The sequence below is a fragment of the Mus caroli genome, unplaced genomic scaffold, assembly GCF_978045245.1.
Source record: "Mus caroli unplaced genomic scaffold, Mus_caroli_1 scaffold_15, whole genome shotgun sequence".
Lineage (NCBI taxonomy): Eukaryota > Metazoa > Chordata > Mammalia > Rodentia > Muridae > Mus > Mus caroli.
The window spans coordinates 16496510-16515835 of NW_028227270.1; the positions used below are offsets into that span (position 1 = coordinate 16496510).

Consider the following 19326-nt stretch of genomic DNA (forward strand, 5'->3'; position numbering starts at 1 on the left):
CTGTGTGTCCATCTGTGTTCACCCACCAGCCTTCTCCTCTCGCTCCTGGGTCATCTTTTTCTAGTTTACTTAGAGGGGAAGAGCTCTTATCACACACCTGCCTTGAATCCATTTCACACCAGGGCTGCTTTTCTCTGCTTCTGTGAGTTTCTCCAAGGAAAATCCTCTGTGTTTCTATGAGCTGATGCCAGGGCCCTTGCCCTGTTACCCCTTTGAAAAGGTATTGCAGGGCAGCACATGGGTGAATGTGGGATGGGAGTTCCTGCAGCCCTGATTGTTTTTAACCTCCCCCATAATCATGCCCACTAGTTTGTTCTGGCAAACGAAATTCACACAATTGGAGGCCTCTGAAGAAGAGCAGAACAGCACAGTTTATGATTATTAAGCACCCTCATCATTTGACAACTCTTCCACTGGCAATTTTCTCAGGTCATGTCAGAGTTTTCACGTCTGCCCAGTTCCTGTATCCTTCCTGGCTCAGCATAAAGCGCGTGTTCATCCTTATCCAGGTCAGCTTTACACTGCATCCCCCTCTTCAATGTGAGCTTGGCCCTTAAGATAGCTCTTCCAGCTCACGAAGGCATTTCCCTAAACAAAGACCTCTTTTTTTCCTCCAAAAACTGTTCTAGTGCCAGGTGCTAAATGGTTCACATATGTGATGAGATGGAGCGGTGTCCTCTGAGGACAGCTGTAATTGAATGTGAACGGATCAGCCAGATAGTTATTCTCCACTGGGGAACAGGCAAAGCTGCAGACAGAAGCAGGTAGAAGAGCATCTTTGTTTACTTGGGATAATGTGAGATGCTTCATTCTGAGGTGGGGATTAATATTTAAGCAGTTTACTGAGAGAATGGCCTCAGGCAAAACCAATAGAGGAGTAAGGGAAGCAAGATGGAAGAGGTAGAAGCCAGGGAGAGGTGTGGAAATGGAAAACCCAGGCTTTGCTTGATCTGACAGGGAAGTCTAACGTGAGAATAACATCACAGAGCTGACTCTACTGGAAACAACCGGCCAAGCCATTGTCCTCAAACATTGCCAGCAGCTCCTCCCGATGGCACAGGACAATTCTTGGGAGCTGCGAGCGGTTGCCAACTAACAAGCAGATGCTTTGGACAAGGTGTACACCAGCCAGATAACAGAGAGAAAACAGGATGATGATGTCCAATACTCATGTGAGCATAGGGTTCCAGCGTGTAAGTCTAGAGCTGGACACATTCAGAAAGCATCAAATATGCATCAAACTGCATTCTACCAAAACCACTTTATCTTGTTTTCCCTCTATAATTCCTTTAAGAATTATTACTCCTTCAGATCTGTATAGTATTGTGTTTTAACTTTCTTTTACTATAAGCATTTGCTCTTCTCAAATGAGAATGCCAAGTTCTTGCGCACGTCCTACTCGCCAGCAAGAATCCTTCAACAGGATCCTTCTGCACACGTTTATTGGGAGAGCTTGATTGCAGAGGCGAAGAGAGCCAAGCCCAGAACTGTTGCTGCTTATATAGGCCTAGGAGAGGCGTGTCTCACATCCGGATTGGTTATGCATGGGTTATGCTTACCACCTCATTTGCATGTCTCACATCTGATTGGTTAACTTCTCTCTCATCTGATTGGTTAACTTCTCTCTCATCTGATTGGTTAACTTCTCTCAGTACCTCACTGAGCCTCATTATCATACCTCATTTGCATGTCTCTCATCTGATTGGTTATTCTCTCTTAGTACCTTGCAGAGCCTCATTATCATGCCCAGGCCAGGCAGTGACTTGGTGAATACCTCTACTGTATATATACACATTGGTTGTTTACCCAAACTTGTGCGTGGTGGCCAGCGGTAGCCAGTGCCACCCTGCAACGGCACATGTGGCTTCCCACACCAAGTGCCGCTTGTTTGCCCAGAAGGAAGGATGAGAGTTTCGCTATAAATTTCTAGCAGATAACGTAAGTTCTTATCAGGAGGCAGACATATGATCTAGACATTTCTGGGTTCTGATTGGCTGCACTGCTTGTGGTCAGATTGATGCAAACTCTGAAAGTGGGGCATGAGAACATATTTGCAAACATTTTATTGCTCTTTCCAAAGAAATTATTAAAGTTCTGTCCAATTAATGGCAGCTTTTCTTCTAAGAGAATGTTTGACTGTGTCCAATTCATCTGATAATTACAGATAAAACAATCCTAATACACAATAGTCTTGTATAACAAGAATAAAAGAAGGAGAAGGAGAGAGAAAAGGAGAAGGAGGAGAAGGAGGAGAAGGAGGAGAAGGAGAAGAAGGAGGAGGAGAAGGAGGAGGAGGAGGAGGAGGAGGAGAAGGAGAAGGAGAAGAAGAAGAAGAAGAAGAAGAAGAAGAAGAAGAAGAAGAAGAAGAAGAAGAAGAAGAAGAAGAAGAAGAAGAAGAAAGGATGTGCACAATTGTAGTGCAAAGAATTAGAGTCAAGATTTGTCAGCTGCAAAACCACAACTGAACTAATTCTGGGAAAAAGTCTAGGTGATTTTAAGGGCACAAAAACTCCACAGATGGCCAGGACTAGAAATGATAGATAGCTATACTGTCAAAGTCTCCATTTCTTAGACTAGGGGTGACTCCATCATCCTGGATTCTACATGCTAGCCAAACTATGGTGCTCTCCTAGGCTTCTTCACCTCCTCACCTCCTCACTTCACATAACTTCGAGACCCAACTCCATGTTAGGCTACTAAAACCTGAACCGCCCTCCTGAGATTTTCAGTTCAAATTCTTGAGAAAGAGAATCTGATTGGGTAAGGTGACTCCTTCTAGACCACTGGATGCTGGACAGAATGAAGAAACCCTGTTGTCTACTGTTTGCTCAGTGGATCTGAAGCATTCTGTTTAAATTATTATGTTAAATCAGATACCATGGATGGAATGCATTGGTAGGTATGGTGCATAGAGTTTACAACAACTGTATGTGTTCACTGCCAGGGTCTGAATGTCTCTGCTGGGTACAAAGGAAAGCTTGGTTGGCTGTATATTGAGGTACAGAAACTGAAAGTCCTTGAACAAAAGAATCTGATATTGAATTCACCTCAGATCTGTTCTCAGATCACACATGCAAATTATATGGGCGGGGTGAACAGGCTATCATGAGAACAGCTGGAAGAAGTTGAAGCTTTGGTCTACATCTCTTCAGTGATACAGGTGACACTGAAATCTTTAGGGAAAAGCCCATAATTTTCTCCAAATGTCATTTTTATTTTAAGGGCTGCTGATGTTGAAACTAAGATGTTGGATTCTAATCAGCTCAGGTCTTCTTGGTATCAACCGAATTTCTGAAGGTTCAAGACGGTGTCTTGTGTCACTCTTGCCATATGACGTTGAGGGGCAGTGTTCTAGTCTGTGTTACACAGAGTAAGTGTATCTTAAAAAACAATTAGAAGGGCCTGACACCTCCAAAAGAGCTCTGGCAAAGAAGCCAACAGCAATGCTGGAAATTTCATTAAAAACAAAAACAAAATAACAACAACAAAAATACAAACAAAAAAAAAACCCCACACCTTCATGGCTTTTGTTATTATTATTATTATTATTATTATTTTATTAGATATTTTCTTTATATACATTTCAAATGCTATCCTGAAAGTTCCCTGTACCCCCCCCCTCCACCCTGCTCCCCCTACCCACCCACTCCCACTTCTTGGCCCTGGCATTCCCCTGTACTGAGGCATATAAAGTTTGCAATACCAAGAGGCCTCTCTTCCCAGTGATGGCCGACTAGGCCATCTTCTGCTACATATGCAGCTAGAGACATGAGCTCTGGGGTACTGGTTAGTTCATAATGTTGTTCCACCTATAGGGTTGCAGACTCCTTCAGCTCCTTAGGTGCTTTCTCTAGCTTCTCCATTGGAGGCCCTGTGTTCCATCTTATAGATGACTGTGAGCATCCACTTCTGTATTTGCCAGGCACTGGCATAACCTCATATGAGACAGCTATGACAGGGTCCCTTCAGCAAAATCTTTCTGGCATATGCAATAGTGTCTGTTTTTGGTGGCTGATTCCTTCATGGCTTTCTATATTGTATTTACCATTGAGAGAAATGGCACATCTTGGGAAATGGTTTTTTCCAGGGCCTCCATAAGGAAGGCTCAATGTAATGCTGGTATCATATCTCAAAAAAAAAATAAAAGAATATTAAAAAATAAAACAAAGCCAATGGAATCATGCTAATGGGACATGGAGAAATAACTTATAGTGAATTTCATCAGCCAACTCTGGAATAAGTTGGACATTACAAAAGAATGACAACTGTTGATCATAACATCCAATAATTGACAGCTATCCTTCAGGGAGATGAACTGATCTTTCCAAAGAATATAGTTAATAAATGTAGATTAAATAATATAAGAAAGAAACAACAATGTGGTAGCTCAATTCCCAATATAATAGTTGAGACAAGGACTCGAGTGCAAACACATCAGACACAAAATCTCCAGTTACTTACTGTGATGGTCAGTCTCAATGTTCCATTTGATGGCATGTGAAGTCACTCAGTGGACTGGCCTCTCAGTGAGCCTGTGTGACATTGACTTGATTGGATTCATTGAGGTAGACAAGCCTGTCCATTTCCTGGACTGGGATCCCGGACTGTATAAAACAGGGAAAGCAAGCTAAACTCAAGAGATCAGCACTCTCTACTTCTTGACCGCAGATGCAATGTGACCATCTGCTCCAACCTCCTTCGTCAATGGCCTCTCTGCTGTGAAGGACTTTCCTGGAACTGTGAGTGAACACAACCCTTTTCTCTCTTAAGTAGCTTTTGTCAGAGAGTTTAATCGATGCAAGAGGAAAAGTAATTAAAACACTCCCTAATCAAAAGTAGAAACACCTGGTATCCAGCACCATAAACGATCAAATTATCATTATCGATAACAAGACAAGCTCGTTTAGCGTTTGGATGGCTAATCTTGTCAGCTTGCTTGGAATTAGGATCACTATGGCAACATGAATGCATCCATGAGGATGTTTCCTGAACATTTTTACAGAAGAGGGAAGAACCACCCTGAATGTAGGCAGCACCGTCCCATGGGCTTCAGGCCCAGACTGAATAAAAGCATTCTGATCAACAGGATTCATCTCTTTCTGTTTACTGATTATGGACAATAGGTGATCAGGGCCTCATACACCTGCCTCTAAGCCTTTCTTGCCATGGTGAACTATATGCTCAAACCATGAGCCAAAACGATGCCCCCTCTCCTTTTTTCCCCCTTTGGCTTTTCAAGAAAAGGTTGTAAACCAGGCTGGCTTCAAACTCAGAGATTCGCCTGTCTCTGGGTCCTGGGTGTTAGGATTAAAGGTGTGTACCACCCTACCTGACCTAGCAACCCTTCCTTTCTTAAGTTACTCCTGTCAATAATGATGTAACAATGAGAGAAATAATGAATGTACATATGTGTCTTGCTGTAACACATAATAATATATAAAATGTTTAATATATATTTGAAGTTGGCCAGGCCTGCAGATTTGACTTACAGTATCTATTAAGGAACAAGTTAAATTATAGTATACTCTCAATTCCACTTGCTTTATTTCTTCAATGAGTGAGGAAAAAATATTCTGGAAGTTTAAAAACCAAACAAGAAATAAACAAGATGGTGGATGTGGGTTTTAAACTAGAGACAAAACAGACAACTAAAATGTCTGGTCCTTGCCTAGGTCCTGGAAGTTTTCTTTCCTGATACAAGATTTCTCTGTTTATCCCTGGCTGTCCTGGAACTTAATCTCTAGACCAGGCTGGCCTTGAATATAGATATCTACCTGCCTCTGCCTCCTGAGTGCTAGGATAAAAGGCATGCACCACCATTGCCCACTAAGTACTGGGTTTTTTAACGTATAAAGGATATTTAACATTAGAAATATTTAAATATAGACTACAGATTAGATAACATTCTGGTTTCTACTTTCTGAGGACTGTGTTCGTGAGAGTTAGTACCTATTACATCTGCTATACTGGAGTGTTCAGGTGTGTATATGTGTCTGGACTACAGTTGAGGGAAAAAAAACAATAGAGTGAGATGTGGGGAGAGTGGAGGGAAGTGAAGAGAGATAGGAAAGGATGGAGGGAAGGAGGAAGAAAGAGAGGGACAGATACAAAGAGGCTAAAATGCTCACAGTTGCTGACCACATAGAGTACACACAGAGTCCTCACTTACTATCCTTTCCACTTTTCCACAGTTTTAAGTCTTAAAATGACATAGTAAAATAAGAGAAGGAAGCATTTTAAGTATAACTTAGAATGAAAAAATCTCATTTTTTTAAAAAAAAGGTCTTAAATGTAGAATTATAAGCCAAAAGGGAAAGTATAATCATATGTGTACTGAGATGAGGGCTAGTTTTATTATTTGTTTTTAAACAATAGGAAAGTAACAGAGTGTGCTTTCTGAAGCCCCTCCACCTCTCTATTCAGTGCCCCCAGCGGCTGTCCTGTGGTTCTGTTGACCTCTTCAGTGCACCTTTAAAAAAAATACACTCACACATTCACACATACACACTCACACACATACACTCACACACACACACACACACACATACACTCACACATACAAATAAATGTTTTCAAAAGAAACTCTTAAGCCACAACCTCAATGCTAAGCTGAGCTATTTATGAAGTCTTAACCATAGAAAATGTTGACTTGATACATGTGTTGCTATTTATGAAGTCTTAACCATAGAAAATGTTGACTTGATACATGTGTTGCTATTTTTAAGCTGCTATCATTTGGAATAGTTTGTCACATATAAAAAGTGTTTGTCAGTGAACACAGAAAAAGAAATATACTCTTTTTTTGTTGTTTTATTTTGTTTTGTTTTTCGAGACAGGGTTTCTCTGTGTAAGTTCCTGGCTGTCCTGGAACTCACTCTGTAGATCAGGTTGGTCTCAAACTCAGAAATCCACCTGCCTCTGCCTCCCGAGTGCTGGGATTGAAGGCGTGTGCCACCACCGCTCGGCCAGAAATATACTTTTTAATGACTTATCCTAGGGGACTATCAGACAGGGATACAAAAACACATGGAAAAAAGACGTTCTTGTGGTAGTGTGAGGTAAGAAGCCAATCTAAATTCCCAATATTACAGGATCAGAGGTGTAAACTACAGCATGTATAGGCTCATTGACATGCCATGTGGCTACTGAAAACAAAAAAACCTCACTGTCCTGAGGGTGACTCTTTATATTTAAAAGTGAGATGCTGAAAAGCATGTAAGCATCTCCTGGTTGGCAGAATTTACTCACTGGCCCAACTCTCCTTGTGGAGTTCAAATCCAGTGGTCCACAAGTCTCATTGGTTCACCCCCACCTTTCACGCTGCTGGTCTTTATCCTAAAGCTGATGTGTTTTCCCAGGGACGAATGTGTCAAGACCCCACTGTGTAGGAGTGAGTCTGGCTATACTGAGAATTAAAAGACTAGAATCCTAAACATCTAGTTTAGGTTATGGGTATTAACTCTTACCCTCGTCTGTCCTTTATTAAACACAGACGTGGAACCCCATTCAATAATCTTACCACCCTCCATCAGGGTGACTATATGTGACTGTCGCACTAGACCCTCCATTTCTGTAAGGATCAGTTTACAAGTCCACCCCAGCAACCCCATGAGTGGACCAACCTGGTAACTAGGGGAAAGATGAGTAGGGAAAGAGGCCCTGAGAGGACAGGAAGAAGCCCTGCTACTCTTGATTGAATGCAGCCACAGCAGAAGGACTGTGTCTTAGTTAGGGTCTTAATGGTGTGAACAGACACCGTGCAAGGTTATAAGGTCAACATTTAATCAGGACTGGCTTACAGTTTCAGAGGCTCAGTCCATCTTCATCATGGTGGCAAGCATGGCAGCATCCAGGCAGACAGCATGCTGGAGGAGCTGAGAGTTTTACATCTTGATCCAAATGCAGCAGAAGGAGACTGTCTCCCTCAAGCAGCCAAGAGGAGACTGTTCCACACTGGGCAGAGCTTGAGCAATAGGAAACCTGAAAGCCTACCTACACGGTGACACACTTCCTCCAACAAGGCCACACCTATTCTAACAAGGCCACACCTCCTAATAGCGCCACTTCATGAGTCTATGGAACCATACCTAATCAAACCACCACATTCCACTTGGTCAATACATAGGATTGTGAGGAAAAATGAGCTCCCACAGCTCTAATCCAGAATCATTGGGATGTTTTGTTTCACAGAACTGCACAACCAGCGTAGCCGCGAAGAGGCAGTTAGCTGTGAGGAGCTAGTAAGGTGAACTGGATCCCTCCTACTGAATCAGCTTGTGGCTCTAAACCTTTTCTTTTTTTCTTTTTTTTTTTTTTTTTTTGGTTTTTCGAGACAGGGTTTCTCTATATAGCCCTGGCTGTCTTAGAACTCACTCTGTAGACCAGGCTGGCCTCGAACTCAGAAATCTGCCTGCCTGCCTCTGCCTCCCAAGTGCTGGGATTAAAGGCATGCGCCACTATGCCCGGCATGGCTCTAAACCTTTTCTTTTCAGATTCTTTTTACTACCCACCAAGATGCATTAAATTCCCAATTTCTAAGCATTTCCTATAATCTGAGAATTGGATTGCTAAACATGAGTTTAACTAAATCTTACAAGATCCATTTTACCATGCAAGGTAATGCAATTTTAGGCTGCAATTATTAACATACAGACAACCTTGGTGACAACTTCTACAAGCTCTACCCACTTCACATCCCAAATTAGATCTTTTTTTATTCAGACAACTGTTTATGACTGTCACTGGAGACTCCTAGTCTTCCCCCAAACAGAATGAATATAGACTTGTGTCTGTTTATTCTTTCTTCTTTTTTTAAGAGTCAGGGTCCCACTGTATTACTGAAGTGAGTCCTGAACTCATGGACTCAAACAGTTGACTTGCCTTGATCTCCCAAGTAGCTGGCACTACAGGCATGCACCACAATAGCCAGTCATCAATGAGGCTTTTGCTGTTGTGAATAGTATCTTGAGCTATGATTTTTAGAATCAGAAAACTTGAACTTTCCCCCATTGTTGACACGGTTTTCTTATCAATTCTGCAGTATTTTGAGGCGAGAGGCCTCCTATGAAATGGTGGTGGTTCTGTCCACTCCCTTCTATGATGGTGGTATTCACCACTCTTCATCTTCCTCCATCTAGACATGCAAGAGGACAGTTCTTCCCACCACACCAGTTTCCCATCAATGCTGTAATGAATTATGGCCAACTTGGTGGCTTCAAACCATTCACATGGTTACTTCAGTTCCTTAGGTCTGTATCCTTGGGATAAAAATAAATAGGGGTAACTTCCTTCTCAAAGGCTCTAAGGAAGAGCCTTACTTTATTTGATTCTGTTACAATACAATTATGCAGAATGAATAATTTGTAAACAGTAAAAATTTTGTCCTCCAACTTGTGGAGGCTGAGGTCCAAAATCGAGGTAGCAGCAAAGTTGACATCTGAGAAAGGCTCATTCTAAGACTCAAGGGTAGCTCATTGCTTCTGCGTCCTTTCAGAAGACGAAGCTGTTTGCCCACACAGCAGAGACGGGAGGTTGGTCAGCTTTTGGAAGCTCCTCTCCTATAAATCCATTTGTGAAGAAAGGGCTCTCTCCTGGCCTAATCATTGCCTAAAGGCCGCTCCACTTAACCCTGTCACTTTGTGATTTTAGTTCCAGCCTACACATTTTGGAGAGGCACACTCATTCAAACTATAGCTGGAAGAACCATTTCCTTAGAGATTGTTTAGTTGTTTGGGCTTTTTGTTTGTTGGTTTGTTTGGTTGGTTTGGTTTGTTCTGGATCCTTGTGTTCTATCCTCCAGTTTCAAAGCCAGCGACATAGCCTCTCCCCAGCCTGCTCTACACCATCTCTCTTTGTCCTCCTACTTGTAAGACCCTCTGTGATCACACTGAGCTCAGCTGAGTCATTCAAGATCATAGGTCTAGTCAGCTGGCTAGCAACCATAATATCTATCTGTAACGTTAATCCCTTTGTCAGTATAATCCAGCGTAGTCATGGGTTCCAGTGATTGGGATATGGGCAACTTTGCAGAGAAAGGGCATGAAAGGCCATGTGATTTCCCTTGCCCAGTGAAATGTAAATGAAAGTGACATTTGTTGCTTTTCAGCAGAACCTTGAATGTAATTAATTTACCCGGATTGTCCCAGCTGCTACAATGATTACAGAGCATTTGTTGATGAAGTCTTACTTTATCGAGCAAATCTGGTGACTAGAGACTCACTACCAACTTGCAATGAACATTTCCTTTGGGATGGGGACTTATTTGATTACCACATATAAACACGTGTGTTACTCACATATAACCCTGTGGCCAAAGAGCTGAGAAAATCAACTTCAGGGAAGAAAGATTTATTTGGTTCTTAACCTGCTGGGTCCATTGCTTTGAGGCCTGTGGCAAAGCAAAATCATCATGGCAAATGGCATGGAGGTGCGGGGGGTGTTGTGGGGAAGCTGCTTACCACAGGGTAGCCAGAAGGAGATGAAGAAGATAGGAGCCAGGGTCTTTAAACATAGGCCCAGATGGCCTATTTTCCAGGTAGGCTGCCCTCCTATGTCATCAATAGTATCATCTAATTGTAATTCTGGTGATGGATCTCTGCAATGATTGGTCACAGACTTCATGACCCAGTCACTTCCCAAATGTTTTCAAGTTTCAAGAATCCCGTCTCTCCCTGCCAGTGTCCCACCTCCCATTTCCTGCCTCAGCTCATTGGCCATTAGCCTTTTTATTGACAGGTGATGCTTGTAAGAGATTCTCTCTACAGTATTGCTTCTGTAGAAAAGTGTTCATGGAGTTCTTTGCCCATCTTTTGCCAATCAGTCATGGCTTGACTGGGTTTTAAGAGCTCTTCGCACATTTGGATGCTCACACTACCTTTGTCCCATCCTTAGGATCGAACTTACGGCTTCATACATGCTGAGCGGTGTTCTGCCACTGAGCTACAGTCCAAACCATGAATTTATAAATTCTTATAAGATATGCAACTTGCCAATATTTTATCCCATTTCATAAATTGATTGCTACCATTTTGGAAGAGGTTTTTTTTTTTTAATTGTTAAGAGCATTTCCCATAATTTTAATAAAGTTGAGTATCTATTTTTCTTTTACTTTTTTAATCCCCCTTATCAAGCCAAGAGCTTCAAGAATGTTATGAATGTCCGGTGAATCGATGCTGCACCACTGAGCTAAGCCATGAGCCCATTTTTAAAGTTACATTTTGAGCTATTTTATCTCTGAGATGAAGTCTTGTATATTCCCAGGCTCATCTTGAGCATCAGCTCCCTTCACCATGCTGAGTGGGTGGGACCAATCTCTCGTTTGCTTTTTACCATTCTCGTTTTCAAGGTTTTGAAAGCTACAACTTTAGTCTTGATTGCACCCTTCAAGGGTTGATGCATTTACTTAGTTCTACATTTTTTATTATTATTATTTTTTAATACAAACTACTGTTTCACGTGCTACAAAGTGTCTTAGAACATATTACAAATAACATAGAAATTCCCTGCCCACTGTTTAATATGTATTTATAATAAGCACATATATAAAGGCAAAGAAGCTAATTTTTTGTTTTAATACAGTCTGTATAACATTTGGAATGTGCTGGGTTTTCTATTGTGCTCAGTGTTGTGAGAAAATAATACCAGAAATGCAAACTTTTGAGAGATTGCTCTTTTCATCCAGGAAAAAAAAAAAAAAAGTTTAGCAAAGTGACTCACAGTCACGGAGACGCCATTTCCAGTGTTTAACCTGATACATTAGGACCCTTGCCTCTCATCGTATTTTATGGATTCGGTTAACAAAAAGTGACGGAGGTAACACAGAAAATAGATACGGAGCCCATCATGCCATACATCATTTAACCAAACCAAAGCTTTAGGAAGCAGATAGATCCCAAAATAGATGTTTTCCCTTCCTGAAAACAGGAGAGTCCAGTCTATCTGCGTCAGTGTGATAAGATCTCTCTGCTATAACCTTACAAAGAAGAAAAAAAAAAACAAAACAAAAAGAAATCTGACCTACTGTCAACCATGCAGGCTATATTTGTGTTGCTCTGGCTCCCTATTTCCACCACACAAAACCAACTGTGCGCCACCGCTGTTGCCCAGTGGGGGCTCTCACTCCATTCTGTAGCGTGAAGGATGCTCCAGTCATGATTCATGACTAAAAAGCCATTACCCTCACAAGGAAATTAGTTGTAATTTTGTCTTTCCATACTACCATACTTTTATTTCTTTGTTGATTCCCATTTGGGAATTTGAATGATCTTTTTTTCCTTCCTTTTTTTTAAAAATTGTTTTTATCTTTATTTTTTGCCGTCAATAAGAAATTTACTTATTTTTTAAAAATCCAAATGCTAGCATTGTCCAGAAAATTTTAACAGGTTTATTTATAATTGTTATAAAGTTGAACTGTTGAAATGTGCTCACTGAAACATTTTGCTTGCATTAATGCTTACATCTTGCATTTACATTAAAAATTCACACACAAATGAACGTGGAGAAACGCCAATACCTGATTCTGTCCCCTATGTTTCCACTCGCAATCATATACTTAGGTATCTTTGACCCCATGGAAAAAATATCTAACATTCAGAACTACTGATAACAGGAAGAAGAGGAAAAAAAAATTTTTTTTGAGAATGAAATGTTTCCCCTCATAGTGGACTCTTGAGCATGTTCTCCGTGTATGCGGAGTGCTCGCTGGATATCTTTTGGCATAGTTGTTACACGTTTGGCATGGATAGCACGCAGATTGGTATCTTCAGAAAGGCCAACCAGATAGGCCTCACTTGCCTCCTGCAAAGCACCAATAGCTGCACTCTGGAAGCACAGATCTGTTTTTGAAGACCTGAGCAATTTCTCGCACCAGATGCTGAAAAGGGAGCTTGCGAATCAGAAGTTCAGTGGCCTTCTGATAGCGACTGATTTCACGTAATGCCACAATACCTGGCCTGTAACGATGAGGTTTCTTCACCCCTCCAGTAGAGGGCGCACTCTTGTGAGTGGCTTTTGTAGCCAGTTGTTTCCTGGGTGCTTTACCACCGGTGGATTTGCGGGCAGTCTGCTTTGTACGAGCCATTGTATAGGCATCTCCTTACTTACCCCCCTTCTCCTTTGGCTGGAGCTTGGCAAGCTAGAGGCAGCGCTGGCATTGGAGAGCAGCAGCAGCGCCGCGAAGGCTGCGAACACTTTTTCCTTCCTCTAATAGTGATACATTATATCTAATTTTTGGTAGTGGCCTTTAACTTATTATTAACAGTTGAGTTTATTTACTCTTCTTTAATTTTTTAACTTATCAGTATCTATAATGTAATCCCAATGATAAAATGCCTTCCTCAGGTTTCATGTCTCCATCTCATTCCTTGCCTATCATGGTAATTCCGAGAGCTTCAGTTTTGTTTATCATGAATAGATATTTCAAGTTGCCTTAGTGAGTTTTCAGTCATTCACCCTCCTGTGTCTCCTCCCTGCGTGCCAGATGGTTGTACATGTTTTCCAGGTGGTATTTCATGAAGTCTCTGTGTAGCGTAGCTTCTAAGGTGTGCACACACACGTGAGAATGAGATGATGATGGCTACAAGTTTAATTGAAAATTTGACTAGATACAAAATTATAGGGTATTTTGGATTTTTTCTTTATAACAAAACTACTTCCTTACCGTTTGCATTGCAAGCTGCTGACGGGAAATTTGGTGTGGTTATGATTTTTACTTCTTTGTCATTGTCTTTTGAGCCCCCACGGGCTTTGTCTTTGACCCACCCACCTCTACTTCTCCCTCCTCCTCTCATTCTTTTGGGCATGTAACCAAGGCTCTCATGAACACCAAGCAGATGGTCTAACACTACCCTGTTTCTCTAGCCCAATATCCTTGTGTTTTGGTTAAGCCTGGGTATTTTTTTTTTCTTAACCTAATTTTTTAAAAATTGAAAATATCATACACAAGGACTGTGATTAGACCATTTCTACCCTTCTTTCTCCTCCCTCCAACTCCTCCATCTCCCACCCTCAAATTCATGACTTCTTTATTATTGTTATATTTTTTCCAGTTCCAACTATTCCCTGCAATTTGTTATTTTAATTTTTCTCTACAGATGGATAGAGTTCCTCTGTGTAGGTATAACCAATTTTCATTGTGAGGTCATCAGCTGGAAGACATGAGTTCTTTCTGTTGTGCCTAGAGCATCGGTGAACATGGCTGAGAAGTAGCTGTTGATTGGGATATCAAGTCCTTAGGGTGGATGCCAAGCAGTGGTTAGCTGCGTTGTGTGGCAGATCTGCTTTTTGCTCTTTGTGAATTCTCCACACTGATTGCCTCTTCTATCTAAGTCTTTTGTCCTTTCATGATTTACATATCCCTTTCATTTCTCTCTCTTTCTCTCCTCTTGTGCCTTGCAATTTTCTGGATATTGTCCCTGCGCCTCTATATTCCTTAAGGGCCCATTTTCTGTTTTTTAGAGCTTTGTCCCTTTTTGTAGCTTCTGGAAAAGTTCTTGGTCACCATTTCACTGCCTCGAGTTCTTCAGCATTCTTTCTCTGTGTCTATTCCATTCTTACACCTTGAAAATCTGCTTTTATTCTGCTAGCAGATAACTAACTCTAAGTTCATTTGTTGTCTTTGCTTTGCCATCGGGGTTTTCAGCTATTTGTTATTTTTCCCTTTGCACTCCCCTGCAAATGCTCTAGCATTCCCTGTGATAATATGGTCACAAAAGCTCAAATCTGTCCTTCCAGCTGTGTTCAAGGACTGGAGAGAGGATTCTAGAAAGCATCAACACAGCAGACATCTGCTGGTCACTTTCACCTATACCAAGGCTTGATTTCCCTTTGAATTTCGGGTACAGGGGTATGGCAACAGAAACTTTCTATAAGTTGTTTAATTACTTTTCTATCACTGTGATAAAACACCACAACCAAGACAAGTTAGGAAAAGAAAGCCTTTAATTGACCTACAGTTTCAGAAGGTTAGAGTCCTTGACCATCATGGCAAGGAACATGGCAGCATGAGGGAGGCATGGTGCTGAATCAGTAGCTGAGAGTTTACATCTAGATCCACAAGCAGGAGATAGCTAACTGAGAATGGAGTGGGCTTTTGAAAACACAAAGCCTAATTCACAGTGGCCCACAAAGCCATACCTCCTAATCCTTCCCAAACAGTTCCACCGAACTAGGGACTGAAATATTTGAACTTTTGATGGGGCCATTCTTATTCAAGCCACCACAATCCCTAATGGCTTGAGAGAGTTGTGAGGCAGATAATGGCCTCTTCCCAGCAGAGCTTTACTGATGGCCTCATTCTGTCCTCAGGGTACCAAGTTGAAGATGAAAGGAAAATTATCATTGTAGAAAGACAACCCAGAACCAAGGGAGCTTTTCTAGAGCCTCTCCTCCTATCACCAAAGTGGGAGCCTAAGCCATTGAACTCTGTACATTAGCATGCACTGCAGGCATCCCAGAGATTTTTTTTCCCCACCATTGTGATAGTTGGGAGGGCTGACAGCATCCTTCTTTCCCTACAGGTACTCCACCATCGCACTGGAAGATAGTAGACTGCTAACAGGCTAGTTTGTCTTCTTGGCCCAAAGCATCAGATTCCTTTATTGTCCTGCATCTCTGCTATGGTTTGTAGGGTCAGTACAGAGCAGTTGTTTCTACCATCATCAGCATGTACAACTGTGTCCATTATTTAGTATGTTTATCCACAAGGTGTGCAATTATTATACGTCTTTCTAATTTAATAGATAGAAGTGCATCTCGCTGCCTGGTTTGCATGCATTTGTTCACTAATGAGACTAACGAGTTTTCTCATGCTTACTGAGTGAATTGCCTCCAGTCTCATGAGAATTGTCTATCTGTGGCATTTGCTCATTAGCTGTTTCAGGATTAGGATTTTTTCCCCCTCATTTGTTCAGTCTTGTGTGATTTATTTTGATTTACATTTTGTTCATTTATTTTGATTGGCACTGAGTGTTTTTCATAAAGCGTGCTATAAAGAATCTTTACCGTAAGATGAACAGTACCAATAAAGGCACGATGAAGCCCAGTGAAAGGTCTCCTCCGAGATCTCCGTAAGAAAAACAAAAAAACAAACAAATAAATAAAACCAAGTCTTTGTTACTACTTATGTGCATTCGAATCTGTCAATACAATATTATTTGCCTATTGTTTTCTAAGCTTATTATTTTTAAAAAGTATCTTTGGGCTGCCTTTGAGCTGTTAAATTCTGTCTTACTCTGATTTTTAAACTCTGATATTTTATCAATCAATCTTTTAATCCATCTGAGATGGATTTTTAGGGGATAAGGGAAAAAAGCTAAAACCGCAAAAATTACAAATTGACTTTCAAAATAGACTCTCTTTATACCTTTTATCCAACGAAATTATTACTAGAGTGGATGGCAGAAGACCGTGAATCCAGGCATCGCAAGGAAGATAAATACTGCGTTGTCAAAAACAGATTGCTCAGCCAAGAGAGAAATGACAGAAAGGGAGCTCATAAAATGTCCCTATCTGGGAGCTGTTTGGGTTTTGTTTTTGCTTGTCTGAACGCTTGATTGTTGGGGGGAGAGAAGCAAAGGGAAATGGAAAAGGGTAGTTTACCCTTTAACTCTAAATCTTCCTGCAAATTGCCTCTGAATACAAGAGTTACCTTGAAATGCCACAGCTGAGACATCCTAGAATGGACCACAAAGAGTTTGGGGGTGAACTGAAGCATGACTGAGACTTTGCCGAACCAATCATCCTTTTATTTCCTGAACAAAGTCAGTGCCTCTGACTCACTTCATCCATTCTGCTGCTTCCTTTGAGTCAAATAGTGATGGGTGTTACCTACTGTTTACACGTCACACTTTACTCACCTGCCAGTGACCCCCAGCCAATCCAGAAGCTTCTCGATGTCCCCATAAACAAGAGGCTGGGGGCAGGGGGGATAGTCATGTGATTCCCTTTCGGCTAATTGTCTGGAAAACTAAGGTGCTCAAAGGACCAAATTGTTCTCACTGCACGCGCGCGCGCACTCACACACACACACACACACACACACACACACACACACCCTGTGTGCTTTCTCCCTGAGGAAATCATTTGCTTTATTGAATGACACGGCTCTTGCCTTCACTCCGTGGAAGGTATTTATCAAAATGCTTTCCAACTTCACACCTGGGTAGCTCTCGGTTGAGCCTTCTGCACATTAATTGTCAGATAACTTGAACTGAGTCACTTGCCTTCCTTGCGCCTTAACATTTCATTTGCAGTGATGCCCCGATCCTAGCTATTTAAGGATTAGACTACTGACAGCCTATTAGAATAAATATTTGAGGATCATAGCTAAATTTCCCAGTTGCAAAGGAGAGCCTAGAGAAGAAGAAGAAATGGAATTTGAACCTGTCAACAGAAAGGAGGAGAGAAGTGGCTAGTGTTTAAAGTGTTATGGTCTGGTCTTCATTTTAAATGTCCATTTGTTAACATGGCCTTTCTTCTTATTCCTCCTCCTCCCCCTTTTCACCTTCCTCCTTCCTTCTTCCTCCTTCTTCCTTCTTCCCCTCTCCCCCTCCTTCTTCTTCCCACAGCACTAGCTAACTTGTAGGTATTCATTAAATAAATAAATGGGTAAAATGGAGCATTTTAAATTATAATTTTTGGAATATATGTATATACTCCAAAACTAACAAAGAATGCATGGCCATGTAGAATCAGCACATGATTGCAACTAACTGGAGGGGAGCACATCAAATCACTAAATAGATCCATGCTTCATTTGGAAAGGAAATGTATTACTATTCTACAACTTTACAATCTAATACCATGAGGAAGTGATTAAGAGCAGCTCAGCGTGCTTTGCCTTGTTTTGGCCTGTTTTCCTACTCTGACAGAAACAGTTGATTAATACTCTTGTTGGATAACAGCAAAAAGCAAATCAAGCACTGGCTCCATGTATTTGGAACACCACTGCAGACTTACACACATATGCTCCCCCCTTCCCCACCCCTTCTTTCCCCCTCCTTTTCTCTGTTCCCCCTACCTCTCCCTCCTTTCCTCCCCTCCCCTCCCTCTCTTCATCTTTCTACTCCTCCTCTTTCTTCTCATTTCAACTTTCCTTCTCTCCCCCTCTTTCCCTCCCTCTATACCTCTCCCTGTCTCCTGTTTATAATTTTATATTCATAGGATACACTCTCTCTTACATACTCCTAAGAAATTATTGTAGAAATACATTTAAGTGAAACAGCTCCTTATCAACCTTAAAAATAATATTGTACATCACCTCAGGGTAGTAATTTTCTTACCAGTATATATTTAAGGGAAATATGGTGATCAAAATATTATGTTTTCTTTTAACTGTTACTATTCCAGTATTTTAGGAAAAATAGAGTAAATTTGTGGAGTGAGTGGGCTTTTTGTCAAGTGATATTTTCCAAGTATATTGATTTGCAGCTTGAGAAATAGTCTGCTTTCCAGAATGAAATAATTAAAATATTTACCCTTTGAAAGATAAAAAAAATACTCTTGTTGGACATTTACAATTCAGGTTAAATGAAGAAAACAGCATATATTCCTATTTCAAGTTCTATCTGCTGTACCAGGAAACCTGGTTTCTCTGCCCTGCATAATGAGTATCAGAATGTCTTTAGTGACTTTCACCCATGAGGACTGCAGTTCAATAATAGGCTCCCGGTGTGCGGTTCTCGATCAACCCTAGCTATCCTGTACTTAACTCCTTCACCTTCCGGGGGACAGACTTAATGTGGGCACACTGACAAGCAGGTGAGATCAGAACAGAAGGAAGGAAGGGCTGGGCAGTTAGAGGCCACAGTGGTAGAGGTGGGTGGGTGAGGTATGGTCATTATTGGAAAATAATTGAGGGCATCAAATAGATAAGTAACAGTAGAATAGGATGGTAAGTAAGATAAGTAAGAATAGCTTTCCCCAAGACCATGTTCATTTAATATTTGTTGTCAGTCAACCAACATTTATTGAGTATAAGCTATGTACCTGCGCCAGATTCCATGGCAGCTACGCAGTTTTAAAGACACAGCCTTGTCCTGTCTTCCAGACCTACCTAATGTAGAAGACACAGGGAAGATATTGATATAATGATGACAGCAGATGGAAGGAGGAGATGGAGGTGATAGGGTTTCATGCATTCATTAATCCTGTGTGTCTCCCCTTTTCTCCTAAACCACTGGGCACAGGCTCTTACTTCTGCCTCTCCTATAAAACTGATTTCAGAACCATCCAATGCCCAGAGTCGTCGTCATCTTCTTCTTCTTCTTCTTCTTCTTCTTCTTCTTCTTCTTCTTCTTCTTCTTCTTCTTCTTCTTCTTCTTCTTCTTC

General features: G+C 41.3%; 1 pseudogene; it reads right to left on the reverse strand.

The window, feature by feature from the left end:
- Positions 1–12457: 12457 nt before the first annotated feature.
- LOC110307733 (histone H3.3A-like) lies at positions 12458–13078 on the reverse strand (annotated as a pseudogene).
- Positions 13079–19326: the final 6248 nt, after the last annotated feature.